The 23,798-nt window shown below is 39.2% G+C and overlaps 1 protein-coding gene across 1 annotated transcript in view; it reads left to right on the top strand.

Moving 5' to 3' along the window:
- Nucleotides 1-9,031: 9,031 nt before the first annotated feature.
- Nucleotides 9,032-23,798, top strand: part of LOC117373408 (nuclear receptor coactivator 3-like) — a 61,562-nt gene continuing 46,795 nt past the window's right edge. The window contains exon 1 of the mRNA XM_033969422.2: nucleotides 9,032-9,162. The gene's annotated coding sequence lies outside the window, so the exon portion shown is untranslated. The remainder of the gene's footprint in view (nucleotides 9,163-23,798) is intronic.

Genomic DNA, 23,798 nt, shown 5'->3' with positions numbered 1-23,798 from the left:
GCAGACTTTTACACAATTTATAATAAGCAGTGTGCCTGCTCATATTGCTGTAAATGGGTATATATTTTGGGGTAATTATGACTGTATTATTTTAAGATATATAACTGTTTTTACGTATTTTATTCATTTTAGTACTCTTTACCACTAATAGTAGCCCAATAAAATAAACAGAATGAACAGTATTACCAGTAGTCACCACCAGAGGGACCCCGTCAGCTTTTGGCCTAAAGGAGCAGGGAGTAGGGGCAAAACTGCATGTAAATCTAAATCTGCACTGATAAATTATACGAGGCAATCGTTTACTTCAATATAATTTATTATCATATATTTGGCAGCATTTCAATGTGTGTTTTCTGCTGTTAAATTACAATCAGGTGAGCAAACTCATTGAAATTATGGAGAGAAAATGCTGCAGCTATTCCCCATGAACATTGCATGAATAATGGCTGCTGCAACAACTAGACAACATGGTGAATCATGGGACCATACAGGAAACAGTACCGCAGGGTCAGAGCAAGGACAACAGTTCATGCACACAAGCAGTTTCAAGCAGAGTTAGAGAAATTCTAGTAGAATTGGAGACTGGGAAGCATCTCTGCCTCTTCATTTATTACAAGGGCCGTGTCTCATTTCTATTGACTCCTCAACTCATCAGCTCCTGGCCTGTCACTAATGCTTACTAGGAAGAGAAAGCAGCTCAGAACAATCAGCATTTTACATCTGAGGAGTCAAGGAAAGAGGCGAGGGAACATAATTTGGATGCAGCCTGTTGCTCTCTCCTCTGTGGGATGTTTGAAAGCAGAGGAAACAAGGGGTTGAGGTTTTGGAGAATTGGGATGCACATTTTATGTCCTCTGTTGCCATTGAGATACAAGACAATCTCTCACCTCCACCACAGTAGAAGAATCATCAGCTTTCCACAGCCTCTCCATCTCTCCTTGCTCAAATAAAATGAATGTATAAATAAAAAACTGTTTGAACCCAGGGCATAGGTAGAGGCTGAAGTCTACATGTATATTATATCTCCATATCTTAGTTTAATTTGCGTTCAATGACAGTTTGTTGTTGAGGGAACTGCAAGGAGTGATTTTTTCTGTGGGGTCTGGTCAAAAAGAATACCTTTATATATAGCTGTAAAACAAAACATGAAGTAGAAGAAGCAAATCACAAATAGTAGAATTTCTTCAAAATGTTACTCATATAAACTTATTCATCACTTCTTCCCAAGAACCAACTATTCTTTTTTCCAAATCTCTCCCTCCATCACTCATTTGTCTAAGCCTCTAAAGGTTGAACTGTGCTAAAACTTGTTCAAAGCAAAGAAAAAAACTCCATGTCTTCCAATGAGGATAAACCTTTAGCCCAAATTGTCAGTATTATGTGTAATTTCCATATAAATTAGCTTCATTAAAAGGAGAGTACTTTCTTATTTAACTGGGCTCATTTGAAATTCTGTATTTAATAAGACATGTAATCCACGACTGGTAGACTAATAGCCAACAATTAGCAGTGAGGAGAGCCAGTGTGTTTGAGCCCAAGGAACTGCTGAGGTCCTGTCCTTTGTATTATTTTCATTGATTTCCTTAACGGAGCAAATTAGGCAGCAGCTGCTCTGATCCTGGTTTACTCACAGACTTCGGAAGAGAAAGAAGGTCTAAAACAGTCGAGAATCTATACAGCAAACAGAATGGTGTAAGCTCAAATGAAAAGTGGGTTTATACAGTTTCAGTAAGAATAAAAATGCACTACTTTTTTCTGATGAATGTGCTGCTCTCCAACTGGTATGGTATTAAGGTTTTTGTTGCATTTATTCCATAACAGATGTTTTATTGTCAAAAAGAATGCGTTGAAAAATGTGTATTCTCAGTGTGAATAAGGTCTCCTCTCCATTGAACTAACCTGTTACTTCGCATATAGTAGTGCCGCCCGCTTGTGTCCATTAATGGAGATAGATACTTTGAATGCCATAGAAACATTCCAGGCAAAGCAATAACCTCTCCCTGGAGCCAAGCAGATGACAGCTGCTCCACCCAAAAAGGTACACAGTGCATCTTTAAAATCCGAGTAAAATAACAACTAATACTGTTTACGTCATTGATTCTCAAACTACGGCCCAGGGCCTATAAAAACACTGATCATTGCTGTGACCATTTTTTATGATATTTACAGCGTTTTGATGTCTATGTTTATAGTAGTTTCATCATTAAGATGAATCTTCACTTACATTTTTAATATGCATGGTTAAAGTATTTACTTACAGAATACCAAATACCTAAATTATGATGTATTTTGTAATGTATTACATGGGTCAATCAGAGTATACCTGAATACTTAGAATACTTTTATAACAAGTTGCATAATATTTTATTGAGAAAAATATTACATAGTATCACAAACTTCTTTATTTTTGCTGCTTTGACTAACTTAGATTTAATTTTAAAAAAGAAAAACTGCACATGCCTAAAAAGTTACAGTATAAAGTAAAATTTCATGATAATGCAGTGCTGTGTATTCCTTTCTATTTAGGAAAGCAACTGTCTTCTGAATACCACCAAATGAAAAAGTAACTGCTGCAATGCAGTTACTCAAAATTTGTATTCAGAATACATATTTTTGATGTGTATTTAGTTACTTCACTGTGGACAGTGTGAAGGACAATGTGGCATCTTGGGATATTTTCTCTTAGTGAATCCCTTAATATAAATAGCTTAAATAAGTCTTTTTATTACAATTCTTTTCATTGCCACAAAATAGACTTCGCAATGTCACTTTTGGACAATTGGTTGATATATTTAACTTTGAATAGTAAAAGAAAATTCAGTTTTGTCAACTGGACAAAAGTTTTAGAGTGAATGTTGGCATTGAATGTTATTTTGTCATTTCATATGCAGACTTAAAAAAAAAAAAGAATGAAAGACCACTCTTGCATGTCTTTCTGAAACTTAATCCTTTACCTCAAATGCCTCACTTTTCCACAGAGCTCCTTTATTGTCCCTGGAGGCGTCCTGGTCAGTGCTTCTCAATTGGCCCTGTTTATTCCTTTATCTGTTCAATCATGATGTATTGATTTTGCATTGGGTGATGCTGAGGTAGGGTTCACAAACAAAGGCGGAGCAGACAGGAGGTAAAGTGTCTCGGGACCGGAGCAGATGGTGCAGTTCAGAACAGATAAATTCTCCTTTGATTTACTTCACAACTTGATGTAGTCTGGGATTCAGTTAGCAGCAAAGAACAAGTGAAGGACACAGTGACATCTATGGGGATTCTGTAGCACTGATTGTAATGCGGTAGAAAGGCTGGTTCAGTTCAGTGCAAAAGAGAGTATTCACCCTCACATGTCACATCTTTGGGTCGAATCTGGGACTGGGACCTCAACCTGGACTGGAACAGGGTCCAACAAGGTCTATGTTAGGACTCAAAATGGGCTCAAACCAGTACCAAATGAGGACAAATGTAAGTGCATGTCATTTAAAGGTGCATCATGTAACTTTTCTGGTGGTGGAGGGGTGGTGTAACATGGTCTGGTGGTGCACCTTGCCCAAAACATACGTTTAATGTCATACTGTGGAACATTTCAAGCAAAGCAGTAATCTCTCCATGGAAACAAGCAGATAACAGACTTAATGGACTTCTTCCTTGTCAGTTGGCATTAAGATTTAACAGTATTTTAAGCTGGATGCCCTTCCTGTTCCAATGAACAACTTTTATATTAGATTTGTAGTGTGCCTTGCTAAGAGGCACAACAATAATGTATGTTTAACCAAAGTTTGAACCAGACAGTATCTGGTTGTTAGGCAGATGTTTAATCCACTGCACCACTGTTGTCCCACCAACCCATCCCATTACAACCAATTAAAATAAAGGAATGAATAAGTATTTTTTGAAAACAGCTTAGTTCATGATTGGTTTCGATTAATAAAACCTTTGATAGAAACACATTTATTTAAAGCTTCAGTGCTTCAGCTTCTTGTCCTGACACCATTATACACCATTAGGTTGACATTTGACATGAAACGATCTGATTAAGTATTTATTGAAATCTAAAATCTATCAAATTCCCTATAGTTTGGCTGACATCTGCATTCATGTGTGTGTATTGTGGCCGCTGCTCCACTAGCCTCCTACCTGAAGACTGGTCCTTACCTGTGTGGAATTTTAAACAGTTTTCCCCTGCTGCTCTCACCTTCCCAAAACTGTCTGCAGTCCCACGAAATCTGCCTCAATTCAACCGGAAAAGAGAGAGAAAAACTACAGCCCATAGCACAAATTCACCTTGTTCTCAAGTAATATTTGTTGACAGGTTTAAGATGACGTCATAGCATTAGACGGCTAGTGTTTAAAGGAGCGCTGTGACTTTTTTGATGAAGATGTTGCTGCTTCGCCCACCACATGGCATTAAGCAGATCTATTTTGCATTTATTCACTTATGATTTTATTGCTTAAAAGTACATGCATTGTATTGACACCTCTCCACAGATCTGACCTGTCTGACCATGTCCCCAAAGTTATAGCATGTTCAACTTTTTTTCTTTTTTTTTTTGAGAATTTACCCAAATATAATGGTACAGTTGGACTCAAATTTAAGTATTTCTTGAAAAAAAAAAAAAAGTTTGAACTCATAATAAACAGATGGTGGTTTGATAGTTCACTATAGAGATGTTACATTGCATGAATGTTCCATAGTATGGCATTTTTTCTTATCTAACTTCCTGAAGAGAAGCAATAGACACTATTGAGGCAAATCACCAGTCAGACCTCTGAAAATGTGTTCCTGTTAAGTTTAATGTCATATTCTGGATTATTTCAAACCAATAAACAGCAGATCCTCCACCAAAATAGTTACTGCGCCTTTGAGTAATCAGACTAATTTAGTATAAAAATTGTGTAATTTAAAGAGGCATTGGGTTAAGTGACAAGGAGTAATGTGATTTTGGATGCAGAGAGACTGCAACCTGAAGCTGAATATAGAATAACAGCCCCCATGGGTTTATCAGGCATTGGGCTCATGAATTAGTTAAGCACGTCCATAGATTTGTCAGAAGCAAATATTGTTCCATTTAAAACATCATAATTCAAAGGTAAATGCATTGTTTTTAATTGGATGCAAAATGACCCTCTAGCTCCTTGATTTTTAACCGGTTGAGGTGGGCCTTGACAAAATAACAGATACGTGCACCTGTTTAATTAATGAAGTTACCATTTTAGGAGGTGTGCCGTGAAATCACTTTAAATGGAAAAAGGTTGAAAAACACTGCTCTGGCTGTTAAATTGATCATTCCTTTTGTTGCCCAGCCCCTATTCCAACTGCTTCAGAGATGTGTTGCTGTTAGTGTTTGAAGTGTGCTAACTTCAAGGTGTTGTGCCTGATTTTTACTGTCTTCAAATGTGAAAAAACCCAAACCAGTTCATTTTCAGCAATTTGCAGCGGGTCCGTGGTTATTCCTCACTTACCCGGTTATTCAACGCAATAAGTTAAGTGCTTTTCACAACTGTTGGACATGCTTTTGGATTCCCTTGGTTTATTTGTGACCTTAGGAGCTGCTTATACAAAATATCTTATGCTTGGGTAAGACTCAAATAGCCTATATGGGAAAAAAATCAGGTATAAGCCCTTTGAAATTCCCATTCTACCTGACATGTTGGTGCTAATTCAGTGCTAAATGCTCTTGTTCCCTTATAATCTTTAACTATATCCCTTTGTATTATTGTGTTAGCTTTCTCTGCTTTCCCACATTATATTCACACTACAGAGCATTAACAATATTATTAACACCATTTTGAAGCTCCCCATGTCTTCTCCTCTGCCATACCCCCTCTCCTCTGTGCTCCTCTTCAGTTTTGCCTGATAAATCAAGACGACCCACGAGGCTAATTAATTTAAACCTCTGCACCACTTTATTTCACATTTCTTTGGGCTCATTGTTGCCTCCGCTGTGTCTCTCTTTCTCTCCCCTCTCTCTCACTCCTCCCTGCATCCTCCTACACCTTTTATCCCTCCAGTATAGTTCACTATTCACTGTTACCTTTCTCACTCTACACTTTTGTACCAGTTCTAACGCCCATAGGTTCTTCCTCCTACAATTTCCTTCAGGCAATCCAGCATTTGTGTAAGCTTGTTTATTTGTCTCTAACACACTCGCTAATATTGTAAAACTTCACTTTAGCGGATCATAGTCTCTCCTTTTCTCCTTTTTAGGCTGAAAAATTGATTAGAATTTTAACATTGCACTACGTAACTTCTCTGGTTGAAAGTTCGCCACCTGCTTGTCTTCATGTAGATGTGTTTGCTTTGCCTTGAATATTCCACAGAATGGCATTAAGTTTATATGTTGTGCATTTTTTTCCAATTGCTGGTGTTTTATTGCTACAGAAATATTTTTAAAAACATGCATTCTTACTGTGAGCAGTGTCGCCTCTCCACAAATCTGATGGAAGGTTTGCGTCGATGAACATTTTAACAGTTTTGCCTGGAAAGCTCCCATCTTTGGCATAAAATAAAAGCAGGTCAAGTTGTTACAAGTCAGACCTGCAGAGAGGTGAACCCACTCACTGTATTATTTTATTTAGCAAAATAGCTGTATTTGAGTAAATTTATTTAGCAAAATAGCTGTATTTGAGTAAATGTAAGTCAGATGAGTTTGATGCTCTTCTGTGGAATGGTCTAGATAAGACAATAACATCTGCATGGAGGCAAGATATCGCTTAGTGAAAAGTTACACAGTGTATCTTTAACTAAAAAAGAATGCCATGCATTTGAGATCATGTTTGTAGAGGTCTTAACTACAGAGTAAGAAGGTTTTAAAAACACTCTAAGACTGGATATTTTGTTATTTGCAGTGGACAGTATATCATGTTAACTGTAAGTTAATTGCAATTTCATAAGTGAGATTTGCTAATTGCGACCGTTCTAATTACAATTTTAATCTGATTTTGATTAGCCCTGAGTACCCATTTGCTTTCCCCTTTAACTATTCACTCCATACTATAGACAACATTTACCATTCCGTATGATCTTGATAATTTGTCTCCCATAAACTGCCCAAACTTAACTTTACCTTATCATCTTGTCTCACTCCTCTCCTCCTTTTGTTCAAACCATCACAGACAGAACCCTAACCCCCGTATCTGTCTATCTTTCTGTGTGCGCTCCTGTCTGCCTCTATCACCATGGAGACGGATTTGGTGTTATCCTCTCCTCCTGCATCTTCCTGCTGGCACAGCTGTACACTCCATAGAGGTCATAAAGGTCTGGGCAAAAGTACTTGTATTCAATATATGTTTTGTATGAGAATGAATCAAGACCAAAATGCAAAAACAAGAATAAAATTTGACTAAACTAGGTCTGGAAGAAATCTTAACTTACAACTTGAGCCATTGCAATGATAAAACAGATATAAAGCAGAACTAGATCAAGTCTAAAGCAGGTCTAAAATGGACTAAACCAAGACTAAAGCAGTGCACAAACAAATCTGTGAACAAACTTGGACAAAACCCAGAATGGACTAGACCAGAACCAAACCAAGTCTACATCAGGACTAAACAGGATTCAAAGCAGAAAAAACATGTCAAAACAAATGTGAATCATGCTGGACAAAGTTATAACTCATTTTGGTCTAGGTCTAAACCAGGACTAAACCAAGACTAAACCAGGACTTGTCCAGAGCTAAACCAGGACTAACTCGGAAGTAAACCAGGACTAACTCAGAAGTAAACAAGGTCAGAAATGAGACTAAAATATGTTGAAATCATGACAAATTCATGTAGAAAACAGAACAAAACCATAATTAGTCCTAACTAAACTGAGAATAAACTTGTTATAAACCATGGCCAAATCAGGATTCTGTCAAGTCTAAACCAGGACAAAAACATGTCCTAATTGTGCTCACTTCTGACCCAACAGCTTGTTCCCATATGGTCCTCATCCATAAGACATTGATGGCCCAGAGGATGGAGCCAGCAGCGACAGGGATGGCAGGAGATGTAAAAGGCTGCAGGATACGGAGTGGCATTTCACAAGAGTTCATGACAACACAGACTTGCATTGCCTGTGTATAGAAGCCAGGGTTGCACAGTATATGCAATGTTTAAGAAATATTAAATTAACGAAACATGGAATGATTAATGATTTGTATTGCTTTAACCTTTTGAAGCACAAAACTGGGGACACGTCTTATCAAAGGTGCTTTTATGGTGGAGGGTGCACTACCTTCTTGTCTGGATGAAGAGGTAATTGCTTTGCCTCAAATCTTCCACAATATGGCTTTAAACATATTTACCTCCATGGAGACAAGCAGGTTGGCAACACCAGAGTAAAAAAGATATATTAGTTAAAGGCTAAACTGGGGACTCAATATGTCCATGGGCTAATCTCTACTCAAAATGTTGTGCACCATAAAATATTAAATTTGATCAAAATTTCTGCAAAATTCAATCTGTGTGAACAGTACAATTTGGATGTATTGCTACGGGCATATATTTTACATAATTCTGTTAAAATGCAGAAATCATGTGTAAAATGTATGGATTATGTAATTGGATATAATTACATCCTTGTTAACAGGACAAAAGAGCACAGCCTCCTAGCGCTCAGATGCCTGCGGTGGTCTATATTTAAGAATGAAGATGTGACGCAAAAATGTACAGTCAGCGCCCTCATCGTCATTTCAGACGAGGGTAAGACCTTCGCGACCTAATTTGATCCCAACTAGAGGCTGCTGTCTTCTCATTTCACCCAAATATACAACACTTATATCGCACTGGATCCTATAAAATAACAATCTCAGTGCGCGTCCTTCTTGGCGTACTGAGGTTAAGTGCATTACGCGCTGTGCCATCTCTTCGCTATAAAACGGTCGCTATCACGTCCCTCCATAGACTGTAGACAGACACAGCTCCCCCTGCACCTTCTCCTCCGGTGTGCTTCTGCTGCGGGTGGTGGAGCCTGACTTGTAGTCCGTTTCCTGGTTGGTGCACGAATCCGGAAATGCACCGCTCTTTCGCATCAAACTCGTCTACCCATAAGCTCTAGCGGCGGCACTCAACTTACAGAACTGGCTTCTTGGATTTCGGCAGTGTTTCCCATTTAAACAAACAGTGCTGAAGATGGCGGAGAGTTAATGGTGTAAAGAAATTATCGACCCGGTACAGGGATACGTCTATCAGGTAAGGCAGCGTTTTGTGTTTTCAATGCCACGCGCTTTGATTAAACTAGCGGACTTTACGCTTTTGCTTCACCTTCCAATAGAGGACGGAAATGTTGTTGGGTGAATGACTTGGGCTCCCAGCGCCTATGCTCACACAATATTGGCATCGATACGGAGGGCACAGTGCATGGTCAATTATTAGTGACAGCCAAATGCGTGCGCCCTCGTCCTTTAGCACGGGACAGCATGCTAGCTTTCTAATATTCAATCAACGCGGTTTGTTTATTAAGATGAAGTTACTTGCTTATAACGTGCCGACAGTTGAAACACATGAATCGTGCAACTCTTTACAGTAGTTAAGTTTTAGCAGCACACACCCACTTTGCTTTTACGGGTAGTTTGGATTGATGCTCCTTTCATTTATATCATTTCATCGAGCTTGTGAGTAAAAGTGTGCCGAAAACTGCGCGACCGACAGCGGCTGAAGCTTTCGATGCCGCAACGTATGGACGTTATTTGGGATCCTGACTGGTGTGGGAAAGCAAGTAAAGAAGGAGCGCGTAACCACGGCATAACAACCGAGTTTGGGGGGCTCGTTTGTCGACTTTTACGCACGGGGTTTGCGGGTCGAACTGTTGTGTCGCCGCTGGTTTCGGTGCATCCAACCTGCGATGCGGAAAAGACTGGCAGACTGGCGGGCTGTCATCTTGGTTAAGCGCCCGAACCAATTGCAGCCATACGTGCAGCAGCCACCACCACGTGTGAAATATAGTAAATAGACATTAAGTGGCATTTCTTTGTGAGATAAATTGTGTTGTGCGTTTCACCCCTGTCTTTTCATGTCTCTATACCTGCCAGCTGCTGCATCCTCTATTATGTCTCACTGTATATCTGCAGGGGGCAGCAGCGTGGCCCCGTGTCCGTTCTGTAACCCCTGAAGATACGTGTGGGATCCTCAAAAGAGCCAGCGCTTGTGCATAGAGCCTTCTGTGTCTTTTGGCAAGACACCAAAAACGACGAAACCCCAAAAAATATTGTGATTTACATTTCATTTGCAATACCTTTTCACATTTAAGATTCAGTTCACAGTGCAGACTTTATTTGACATGTAAAAATTATAGGAACAATCACATTCAGAACGTGTTTGATCAGATTAAATATACTGGGTTAGCAGGTTTCTCTGTTGGCACTGGGTATTTTGTTCTTTGCAGAATAATCTAGTCTAGTCTGATATTTACTAATTGCTTCCATTCAAACTGCAATTTTGATTACATTTTTGTTAATGGCTCTGCCCCCCCAACACTCTTGCTGGATACCTGCTCCCGTGAACTATAAAAAATCTAATAGCGTAACAATAATAAATTAAACTGAAGTTTTGGAGAAGTAGCACAAACAGTTGTTGGTCAATTTGGATAAAGACTCAAACTGAGGAGGAGTCATCTTGCTAGTAATTAGTGGGTATTTAATTATTATTTTGCAGCCTTGTTATCCTTCATAGTTGTTCTTTTGTTTGTGACAGAGAGGAGATGTCTGTGTGCGGTTAATCATTTTGAGATGTGTTTAAATTTAGCACGGCTTGCAGCTTTGTCTCCAGCTGTCTGTCGCTTATGTGAAGGGGTGTGGCGGCAAGAAGCTCACTGCCTACTTCCCTCTCTCCTGGCAGATTTACAGTCAACCCAGTGGCCCGAGACCTCAGCACACGTGCGCCCCATGCATCTCTATACACAGACTAGAGACCACAGAGCATTTTCCTAGGGCTTTTTCTAAATACTTTTGGACGCATTTGTGTTGGTGAAATTATTATGTAGTATGTGCATGGGCAATGTGGGTTTTATTTAATGTCTTACACTTATAATTTGCTTTACAGGCTTCTTGAAGCCTTTTAAAACACTATACTTTTGTCATTATTCATTCCCTACGTACTCGGTGGTAGTAAGCTACTACTGTAGCCACAGCTGCCCTGGGGTAGACTGACAGAAGCAAAGATGCCAATTTGTGCTATAGGTCCCTTAGACCACCACCCATCACTTATGCACAGACCACATTCATCCACAGGCAAGTGTCTTGCCTCAGCAAGTGTATTGCCTAAGGACACAACGACAGAACTTTGTCTGTGTGGGAACCAAATCTAATTTGTTGGCCAAATTATTATTAATTCACTTTCCATTTGAATGCCTGGATTACGTGTCTCATGTCCTCGGGTCTGCTGACAAGGTACTGATTGTGCAACTGAAAGTTCATATTAGCAGAATATCTCTCCATTGTTGGCGCGCCTGTCGTATGGGCCCCATGCTCTGGACAGTTGTGCAGCCGAGGAGGAGAGGCTGACAGTGATGCATGGTGTTTGCTGAATGCTGAGAGGACAGGGAGGTGAGCAGGGGGCGGCTGGTGGCGGGGTCAGTGACTGGGGGCAGGGCACCGGTCACATCCATGGATCTCACACTCATACTAATGCAGCCTGGGAATCATGGAACATTCTGCTAATTCACGCTGTTCTGTTATTGTTGTTGGGCAGTTTCTTTTTTGAGTCGTTACAGCAAATAATCTGCAACGATTAACTGGAATAATTGTGACTGGCCCACTATTAAAACAGCCATAATCGTTATTTTTATAATCATTACATCAATAAAGCTTAAGTCTGTCCAGGCCTGGGACTGACTGGATACAGACTGGCCACTAACCTCTTGTTTGGGGACAGCCTTGGCTCAGTGGTAAAACATTTGCTTTGTGTCCTTGGGCAAGACACTTCTCCAATACAATGGCTGAGCAGAGACTTGTGTTATGGATATTTTGAAATACACTATGTACACACTGACACTTTATTTCTTATTGCATGACACCTATTCTTATTGCACAAATTTTATTCTTATTTAAATTACTTTTTATTTTTATTCTTAAATTCTATCTTGTGGTTGTGGCATCTGGTAACTAAGAGAATTTCCCTTCGGGGATCAATAAAAGTGATTCTGATTCTGATTCTGATTCTGATTCTGATTATATTCAAACACTCTCTATTTTTCTATTATTCATAGTGTTTAATTGACATGGACAGAGGACAATTGTCTATTATCAGTATTATGTGATGTGGTTGGATGAATATAGCTGGATGATGGTCCTTATTGTATTGTTACGATACTAAGGAATAGACTCGATCCTCAATACTGACTCCAATACCACATTTTCTTTTTAAATTAGTTGATAAGAATGCTGGCTCCTGCCCCATCAAGGACATTACTGCATCTAAAAACAGCCAATAGACATACATTAAAACTTATACCTGTTGAATTAAACTTTGATAAACATTTATAACTCATAGTACCACTGCTTTGTTTTGGTCATTGCATTGAATGAGAAAGTTTTCAGAGCACATTCTTTCCCTCTATCTCCTGCCTGTGGTATGCTTCTGTCTGTATCCCCCATGGGCTGCTGTCCTGTTGTTGTCCATGGGGCCCCTGGTTCATGTGTCATGATGTGTTAAAGAGAAATTAATCTTTTTCCGAAGTGTATTGATCCCAGTATAGTGGAGGAGGGGTAGTTTTTATCTCTATCATTCTTGCCCCATTGCTTAGTGTCCCCATGCAGTCACAGAGTGGTCACTTACTCCATGTTTAATGTGATAGTAGTAGTAAAGGACGTCAGGATCATTTGGTTAATCAGTTCAGTTAATATTTATATGAACTAGAAAATAATAATTAAGAGAAGCAAAAATAACTTCCTTCAATCGGTTGGGTTCATGTAACATTGCAAAACACATTTGCTGTTTAACTGTCACAGATTTGTTGACTAGGTTTATGGTTAATATCTCTGTAACTACTGGGTCTAGTCACATGGAACTGGCACAAAGGTCATTATCTTCTCTGTCAGTATAAATAAACAAAAGTGAAATAAGTTTTTCACTGTGGCCTCGGATAGTGGTGCCATTATTCAATTCTAAAAATGTGATTGTCGTCAGATGAATGGACTAGAGGTTCACATGGTGAGTTTGTGGATTCAGTCTTCAATATGTATTGATAAGTTTTAATGTATATGGGTTTCTATTTTGCATATTTATTTCAGTGAATCTCCCATTGAGTTACAGGCCCTCAAATTTAGAATACAATACTTTTCAATCTACACTCCAAAAATGTGCAAAAAGTACTGCTCATGAAGCTGGTCACATAATAGAGCAATTTAATATACAATGTGTATGAAAGAGGATTTTGCTGTTGTTTGAACATAGTATAATTGCAAATGTTCTCCCAGTAGTTGTAACACGAAAATTTAATCTGGTTACTTTAAACGACTTCTAGGGATGTATTTTAATATTAATGAAAGCATTTAAATATGACTTTTTATGACTTCATTTGGTCCACATCTCGACATGTTTGCCTAAGGGTTATTGGGCAGCAACCAGGAAGTCAATAGTCATGACTTATTTATAGCAACAAAAAATGGCTCAAGCACGCATGCAAACAAGTGGCATTTAAGATTATGAAGTTATATTCACTGGAGCAGAAACCAAGACAAAAGAACTCGAGTTGTTTTGGTGCAGGTGCGTGATGCAATTTGAAGAAATCCACAAGTGTGGATGAATTTTTAATGAGGGAAATAAATCCAAAAAGTTTCATAGGATCCCAATAACAAACAGCAAAAACACTAGAAGCTGATGTTTCTTGCCTAAAAACATAAATAACAAAATGTATCCAAATGTGTTATGCAACTTTTATCCCCACAAGTTTTGCATAAAAAGGTTCAACACAAAGCGTAATAAATACAAGGAAATTAGGATTGAAAATAGTAACTTGAAGGTAACTTTTCTGGAGAGGGTCCACTACCTCCTTGTCTTCTTGGACATGTTATTGCTTTGCCTGGAATGTTCCACAGTGCAGCATTAAATATATATTTAGCATTTATCTGAGGTCGCCTCTCGACAGCCCTGACCTGTAACTTGACCTGGTGCTGCCAGTTAATTGTCTCCATGGAGATAGAGAAGTTTAATGCCATACTGTGGAACATTCCTGTCAAAGCAATAACATCATGGAGACAAGTAGGTGGTATACACCCTCCACCAAAAAGTTATGCAGTGCGCCTGTTGCCTATCTAGTTTTGGTGTGGCTCTTTTACTCACTCTCACTTCTCTCTCATCACAATCTATTTATAACCAGCCAGACCACCACCGAAGATTGAAGGATGAATTTAAATGTGTTTGCTGTCAATCCGAGTTTTCCTGTTCATCAGAAATGTAAGAAAGAGGGACAGACAATTGAGAACAGCTTCGTTCAAATGCCAGAGCAGTTCGTGTCCTCTGCCGCTGTATTTTTCCGAGAGAGATTCTTCTGTGAGAGGAATGTCAAGTGCCCATCTCTCTCTTCCCTTCTGTTCTGGATTTTGTTTGCTCTTCACTTTTGATTTCCTTGTTTCTTTTAAATACAATCTGTAATTTTGGACAAAACCAATAGTGTGCATTTCATTCTTTGTCTTGTTTTGAACTGACAGTAATTAGCTGATTCCTGGTGTCCGTATTAGCCCTGTTTTCTGGCTGCGGTACAAGTTGAGGTGCTGATATGAAACGCACTTGCCTTTGTCTGTGTGAACGTGGAGGGGAAATAGTGGCTTGCAGCGAAACATCGGAGGAGAGGATAGCTTCATTATATTGAGGCCTACAAAATAACACATTACATCTTTGAGAATATACAAGACTTCTTGGGGCAGACAGGTCCAACTTTCTCCTATTTATGTAATATTGTCAGTATCGATACTTGTTCAAATGAGTATGTAGTTTCAATACTCTCTAAACTCCTCTGATTGGTCAATCTGAGTGAGTGACAGGTGGATTTAACCAATCAAAGTTAAGTGTGATCTCGGAGAAGAAGCAGCTTGACTTACCTCTTAATGTCAAAATAAGGAAATTTACTTTGTCCTCCTAGAAAATCACGATTTATTACCCTGTCACCCATTCTAGCGATACTCTATTGTTACCATATTTGTCACATGTCATTTTCACAAAGAGCCTCAATAATCATTTCAATAATTGTAGAAACCACAATAATTCTTTGTCAGCACAATCCTACCACTAAAATGTGACATTGTGGCTTCCCTGTAGTGTAGCGTTGTGGAGGAGAGTCATTTTTAGCAGCACGGCGACTCCCGCTCAAACCCAGGCTGCGCTGTTGCATCCAGCTGTTACCGGCTGGTTGCGTGAGGCTGCGTTGCCATGGTAACACGTGCTCAAGGTCGTTCATCCATCGAGCGCCCGAACTGAGCAGCCGCGTGGCAGGGGGAGAGAGAGAGAGGGGGATAGAGGGGGAAGGAGAAACCAGCCGCGTGGCAGGGGGAGAGAGAAAGAGAGAGAGAGAGAGGGGTAGAGGGTAAGAAAGAGAGAAAGAGAGCGAGAGAGGGGTGTACATGGGAGGAGAGAGAAGCGGAGGGAGGCAGGAGGTAGAAGAGTGAGATAAAGAGAGAGATAAAGACGGGGGGCTGGGTACAGGAGAGGAGAAAAAGAGGGATTGGGGGATTGGGAAGGGAGAGGGGTATGCGCAAGGGAGGAGAGAGAGAGAACAAGGGAGAGATAAAGGGAGAGAGGGGGTGCACATGGCAGGAGAGAGAAGTGGGTGGGGGTGCATAGAGTTTGGAAACAGAATGAGAAGTGGGAGAGACAGGGGTGAGAGGGAGGGTAAAAGGGGGAGTAAGGGGAAGAGAAAGAGGGGAATGAGAGGAGTGATGGAGAGAGGGGGAGGTGGTGGAGAAAGAGACAAGAAGGGAAGTTAGAAGAGGGAGCGAAGGAGGCGCAGGGGAAGAGAGGAGGAGGATGCAGAAAAAGGGGGAGAAGCAAGGAGGGTGGAAGGGCATGGGGGTAGAAAAAGAGAAAGGAAAGGGAGTGAGAGATGTTAGAGCCATAAGTTAAAGAGAGGGAGCAATAGCGAGACAAATGGATGAGAAAGGGAAACAGAGGAAGAGAGGAGGAAGAGAGAAACAAAACAAAAGAGAGGTATACGTTGTTAAAGTGACCAGTAAAACGAGCCCTGGAGTGGCGGCTGGCGCACAGACAATGACCTGGGTTGTGTTTGGGACATGTTTCCACAGGCTGTTTCTCTGGTTATAAATACAGCAGGATAATGAACCATGTCACTAATCTAATATTAATGATCAACATTTGTGGGTTTTCCTTCGGGACTTTTTGTATGAGACTTTGAGAATCTGATATGTTATAATTCCAGCATTTCGGCATTCATAAGCAACTTCATGGACCCTAATCATTTGTACTGTCACAATGCAGAGAAAATGTAATTACGTTTTTTTCAGTGACAATAAAACTAACAATTATCATGTTAACGCACGCTTCCTGATCGTACAATAAAACACTTTATAATTAGATGCAGGCAGCGCACAGCGGACTTATTTTGACCTCAAGAGCTGCTCATACAATATATCTGTACTGGGGCAAGAGTTTTGGTCAAATATATGGAGAAAAAAATTGCTACGGAATCACAGCACCAATTTAGCCATCCCATCTATGACCAACCAGCATTAGTGAATACTTTTACCTTTGGTTGAAAGTTTTTAAAAGTACAAGCACTTGACCAAAACAAGCTGTCACCTTTTCGGGGGGCCCATACAGATGCAGGGCAGAGGAGGGGGTCGTTTCGTGTTACTCTGAACTGAAAGCTAATAGTGGCTTGTTAAAGGGGTCCTGCCTAGGGGTGTATGCGTGTGTTTGGGGAGGGCAGCTCTGTTTTTTTACTTATTTTCCATTGTAAAAAAGCCAGGCCCTGGTTTATGCGTTCAGGAGTACTGCAGTACACATGCGCACCTTAGCCCGGTCTGAACATTTACGGGCTGCGAGCGGAGGTAAGCGCTCCCAGATGGAGAGACCCAGTTCAACTCTGCATGAACCTGCTTACGTGACCTCTTCAAATTAAAGGGGCTATTGTGCTTTACTTTGGATATCTTTTGCACTGTTATTTTTACAATTTACATTTTTTTAGTGAACAGAGAATGCTTGGATTAGTGTATGTGCCCTCTACTGGTAATAATAGAGAAAGAGAGTCGGAAAGAGAGGTGACAAAGCGTGCATGTTGTGACCTAACCACTAAGTCACTATGTTTCCCATCAAGCCAAAAACATGCGCAACAGGTAAAATAGTCCATCTTAAGTCCTATCAAGCCAACTGGGACATTAAAGAGTACCTTAACCTTAACTAACTAGAGCAACACTGGCATCAGAAAAAGTGGTAATTGTTTATTATCTCTTTCCCTTGGGTTGCCAGAACAATCAATACTCATATACTAATCAAAACTAGATTAATAATTTGAAGAAGTATCAATAAAAAAAAAAAAAAAAACGAAGTAGGACAAAATTTAACCTTTTAAAACTATTCAGTGTTTTAGAATGTTCTTGAACTGTATCAGAACTAGAAACCACATGATAAATCTTAAAGAAACTACTAACATTTTATTGTCTGTAAAAAGTGTTTTTATACAGATTGAAATCAGTCTGGTCCTCACACCCTCCGCTGAGTCCCCAGCCCTGCTAAATGTGATTGTACAATCAGATTATTTTTTTTTCAGTGACATGTGAAATGAAGGAGCTCATTGGTCACCTATTTAAAAAAAAAAGATCTCACCTCAGATTAACAGAGTTTATGCTTCACTCAATGATTCTGTAGAAATCTGGAATGTTTTTCAGCCCCCTGTGACATGTTTTCCTTTATTTTTTCCGACAATGGGTGTCTCTGATGGGCTAATCCACCTGTCAATTATGCCCTTTTGAAAACAGGGAGATTCATAGTAATGATGAAGCGTGCATTCTGCATCCCAGGCAAGTTTGTATTATCATTGCAATGTGTGTAATTTGTAAAAGTACACTAGGTGCTACTGGGTCACGCACTCATTTGCTGAAAGTTCACTGACCTTTTCCTGGAGCTGGTTTAACTGCACCAAACCCACCTGACCAGTTTACGGTGTTGCTGCTGAGGCAATGTAGACACGTAACTATGTACAGTACAGCAGTAATCCAAAGAGAGACAGGGTTCCACTGCAGTTTCTACTACTAGTATCATTATGTCAAATAGGGATGTTGTAGGGCTACACTATATGTTGCAACTCACAGTTTGATTTGACACAATAATCAAATTCGCAAAAGCTGCAGTTATTTCCATAATAGAATGTGCTCTATTAAAATTGGTATTTTTATTTAGAAATCTTATTACACCTGTTGTCTATTTTATAATTATAATAAGACATAGAATTTTCAGAAGGATATATCATATATCAGTAGTTATCTGTACTCCAAAAATAAAAACTCTTGGAAACCACCTTGGACGTTTAGTGGCACTCTGAAAGCGATAAACGAGGACCTTGTCTTTATCATCACAACAGGCAAAGCTAGAGCTGCAAGATTAATTGCAATCAAATCATAATCACAATGTTAATGGACGCAATTTTTGAAGCACCATCATTTCCTCCACAATAACAAAATATCCTTCCTGCCATATTCTGCACAAAAACAGCTGGATCTGAAATGTGATTCTTCAGTCAGTTATTAGTCATATTTTGTTGTTTTGACCAATTTTTTTGGCGTATGTAAAATGTGAACATTGAACAGAATCCTATTATTAAAACATAAATCACAAATCTAATCACAATCGAAATACAAGACGGAATTTATTCATTGTTACCAAATTGTCCAGCTCGTCCATCGTCCAGATATATTCTTATTAATCATGACACTAAAATGCTATTCTGGGATTTTAGGTGTAAAAAAGTAAACAAAAACAACAACAAAACATAGACAGAATCAGACAATATAAGAGATCTGTGTAAAACCAGTGAAAAACAGTGATTAATAATTCACCTGACAACACTTCCAGTTTGACCTTTAGCTCCGGTCAGGACTCTGATCTGAGGGTCTGTGTCACATAACTGTTGTTTTTCTTTAGGACATGCAGGTGTCTTGATAAAAGAATTACACTATATTCTGCTTAGCTACTCAGATGTGAATTCTCTGTATTTTTAATAGAAAATTGTTTCCATTTGTACACACTCAAAAATGTTGGCTTTAAATGGGTGTACTGTCTAAGTGTATCTATAGGTCCAATAATTATATTGAACCAAAGATGACATAATTTAACCTAAACAGTTTTGAGTGTTTATCTGCTGTGACACCTGCGTTTGTAATACAAGTCTATGTTTTTTATCAAATCACATGTGTTTGAGCAAAATGTGTCTTTCCCCAGTACAGATATATTGTATAAGCAGCTCCTGATGTGCCTGCTGTGTCCTATTTGTATCTAATTACAAAGTGCTTTATTGTTCTACAATTATTAAGTGCACTGTTAGCATGCTAGTTGTTGTGAGCATCACCATGCTGGCAGATTCCGCTCTAGCCTCTTAAAGTTATAAACTCATCGCGGTGAATAATTAGGATGCTCTGAATGCATAAGGTAAGTGAGGAATAACTTTGGACCACTGCAAACCGTTTAATTGAACTAGTTCTGTTTTTCACATTTTGAGAAGTTGCATGTACATTGTTATATAAACCCAAACATCAAAATAAATATAATCCTAATTCCTATAGGTTTATGTTGGGAACATATATACTTAAATTGCCTTGTTAAAAGTCCAACTGAAGCATAAATGAAACCTGAGAATATTTGTCAAACTGACTTCATTTCAGGTAATGTTAAGCTGTGCGGCTCTACATGGAGTTCAGGACGATAATCAAATATTAGCGTTTTGTTTAAGTAAAGCACTGAGCTGTCTTGTCAGTTTGGCAGTTGAAACTTGCAAATTAAAAGATTCGCTGAAGGGATGGAGGCACTTTTGTAACTAAAGCATTAACATAACAGCGGATGTCAAGATGAATTAATTTTACTAGACAATTTTTCCTTTACAAATAAACTATATGTTAAGTAAGAAACAATAAAACAACCCTATTTAATCAATGGAGAAATATACAGCCAATCCTCTGTCAGCAAAAGCATGTGGTTTGGAACAGAGTTCAGACTTTGGAGGAAGAAATTTGACTATTTTTGCTTATTAAAATGCTGTGTTGTTAGCGTTCAGGAAATGAATACTGAAATTAATACTGTACTTTTAATAAGACAAATAAAATGTTAAATTGTGATCAGTCAACATGAGGAAAAAAATGGTATGCACTATATGAATTAAAACACATGTTGAAGCATTATATTGCCAGATATACTGGTTATCATAATTTCCAAACTCCTTCGGCTTCTGTCCCCAAAATTTCATAGTGGTCACAATATCTCAATGGGTTTTCCCCCCTATAAATAGAATATCTAAACTGGTCTAACATCCTTAATCATTTCCCGTGACAAATTAGTGGTAGTTTACTTTAGTAATGAGTGTGATTTGTGCTGTCTGTGTCCCTCTAACACCACACGGAGCCGCTCTGATGGATGGAGCCGGGCTAATTTGTCACCTCTGCGTTTAACCTTCGACCCCCCCACTCAAACCCAACACAAAGGACCAGAGTTATGGCCGAAGCAAAAAGAAAACCTGCGGAGCTATGACATTGAGACTGTTGGTTAAGCACATATAGCGGGAAAAACTATTTAAGAAAAAATGTGTACCTCTTTGTTGCTATTAGGAAAAGCTTTACTTAACAACTTTGAAATAGAATTTTTCATGCATCTTCTTTTCGGGAGGCTTATTTTGCAGGGTAGGAAAAGAATACAATTAATAGATGTATATTCTTGGTTGAAGTGGACGTTTTGAAGTGATGATTCAGTGTTTAGTTTTGGCTTGTACTAAATGTCTTGTTTGACAGTATGAAATGAAGTGTGAAAGCTTCTGTAACCAGCACTCCCACTAAAACACCTGATCCATGGATCATTATTATCAAAAATCATTCCCTTGGCACCTTTTCTAAAAAATGCTGTAAAAATATCTGTGTAATCTCTTAGTCATCCATGCTGTCCATAAAATCAATATACTTTGGCATTTGACAGTATATTTTGGTAAATGGTCACATTTTTATATAGCGCTTTTCCACCTACAAGGCACACAAACCACTTTACACCAAGGAACCACTCACCCATTCACACACACATTTATACATCAATGTTAACAGACACTGGGGGCAAAGTGGGTTCAGTGTCTTGCTCAAGGACACAAAGATGTCACCCGTCGGAACTGGAATCCCACAGCCAACCGTGGGGCAGTGGATCTGGTCAACCAATGATGTTTATGTCGAGAGTAGAATTCAAACCATCAACCTTTGGATCAGTGGACAGACACTGAGCTGACTGAGCTACTGTTGCCCATTTTGTATATTTTACAGATTCAGAATTTCAAATGAAGGGCAGGGAGCATTTTTAGTTTGTGGCAGAGATTGTTTCATAGTCTGTATAAAGAAGTGGACTAAGTAAGTGGGACGTCACCCATAGTGTTCAGCTCCAGTCAAATGAAGCTCATCGAGGCTACCAGCAATTTGGAATTCCATCCGCGACTATCATAGCAACCAAAGAGCCAATCTGAAGCGACGCTATTGACTGCAAAATACCAGAATCGTGTAGCACGGGTTAATACGAGCATTTTAATACCAAAATTACAAGCCTGACAGCAGCAGTTAGAGAGAGAGGGGCAACAGTGTTTCAATAGAAAGTCAATTGGACCCAGAGCTGATGGAGCCGGAAGTGCGCCCACAGTCACTTCCTATTTGGAATTCAGTGGCTAGCAGGTTAGCCATGTCACCTATATATGCAGGCTATAAATTATTTCTATGAGAAATATCCATATAGAAACCCCACAAATGTTGAACCCTCTATTTTGCATTTATATACACAATGAAGAGTGTTCAATGACCAACTATTTGCTACTGTAGTGAAAAGGCAATTTCAGCCTTTTAGGGTATATTCACTTATGCAAGTTTGGGTCTGGTTTAAGTCCATACAGTCATGATGTAGATTTGTTTTGGTCTTGTTCTAGTCCTTGTTCAGTTCTGTTCTAATGCAGGTTAAGTTATTGGTTTAGTCCAAACTAACATATGAGGAGAGACACAGAAATTACATAAATATCGACCACAAACGTGGTCAAAACACCTACATTGTGAATCTCCCCTCATAATGATACAACATGGCATGAACGCAACATATTAATTACATACTTCATGCATATTTTAGGCACTGGGGTTTTGAGAGTTCCTGAACACTAGATGCATCCTGCCAGTGTAATGAAGTGATGTTTCAAAATGGTCCAATGGCAAACCACAAAATGACAAGAATAACATATAATGATTCTTGTAAAAAGCTTGTACCACCTTTTCCCAGAACAGGTTTTTCATAGTTATTTAACAATGCAGTTCCAGAAAGGTGTCTTTGAATAACCTATGTAGGCTAATTGCCTACCTGTAAGAACAGTTATTTAAAGCAACAGGCGCTTTTGTAATTGACTTGAATGGTTTTGGCAAGATTAATCGCAATTGTATTGAAATTACTATTTAGTGGTAATTACAAAATGACATAGGCTTAGTTTATTTTTCATATGTGCTGGTGCAGGTTTCTAGTTGAAACTAAGCCTTAGCAGAGACTAATGCCGCATAGGACACTGAAATCAAATCGAAATTGCACTGGCGTTCTTACCAAATCGCCAAAGCCGCTGTTATTTAGGTAATAGAATGTTCTGTTACACCTTATTACCTCTACAAACATAATACATGTTTTCCTTTAGTTCAGTTCGGATAGTCCACTGTTGCTGTGTCGTACGGCAAGACACTTTGGCTTCTCCTGTTACGGCATGGGTGTGATCGGAAAGCTATATGCAAAGTGAAATGTGGTTGTTTTTCTGGTAGCTTCCACTGGATACATTGTACAGGATAACAACATTGCATTGAAAATAACCAGCAGAATCAAACAATTTTGTAATATTAGGTTAAATTGTGTAGCTAATTGAACAGTACAGTATATATATTTGTCATAGGAAATCTATATGTGAAGTAAATGTGGTTTTGTGTTAACCTCCACTGAATACATCTGATATAGATTAGCTACATTGGAAATAAACTACAAAATCAAAACAATCAAGTTAAACTATGGAAACTAATTGAACAGTGACAGTAAATGATTGTGATAGGATTGCGTTTGGTTTTCTGGTAACCTCTACTGAATACATTTTATAGGACAAATACTGCATTGAAAATCACTGAAAATAACCAAAACATTCTACAGAACCAAAACATTCTTGTTCTGGTTGTGATTGTGAAGCTATATGCAAAGTAAAGGTGGTTTTCTGTTAAACTCCACTGAATACGTCTTATGTGGGTTGCATTGCGTTACATTACATTGCACTGCATTTAAAAAAACTACAAACTCAAACATTCTGTAATATTTGTCTAAATTGTCCAAACTAATTGAGCAGTGACACGTTTTCGAGAAATCTGTCCTTGTCCCTTGTAGCACCTCTCTCTCCTTTTGGTTGCAGGCTGCTTGTCTCTGTGCTGTAGTGGCCCCTCCCCTCCTCTTCAGCGCCGCTATGATCTAACTGCCTCCTCCCCCCTCTGTTCCCCCTCTCCTCCTCTCCTCCTCGCCCCCTGTCCTCCCCTCCCTCTCTCTTCACTCTCTCACATGCCTCTGCTCACTCTGCCCTCATGCAGGGAGCTAGCACCGAGCGGGGTGTGTCTATCTAGCAGTATTTTCCAGTCTATATTTTTACATCT

This window comes from Periophthalmus magnuspinnatus, chromosome 7 (genome assembly GCF_009829125.3).
Source record: "Periophthalmus magnuspinnatus isolate fPerMag1 chromosome 7, fPerMag1.2.pri, whole genome shotgun sequence".
In the NCBI taxonomy this organism is placed as follows: domain Eukaryota; kingdom Metazoa; phylum Chordata; class Actinopteri; order Gobiiformes; family Gobiidae; genus Periophthalmus; species Periophthalmus magnuspinnatus.
This window is presented reverse-complemented; position numbering and strand designations above follow the sequence as displayed.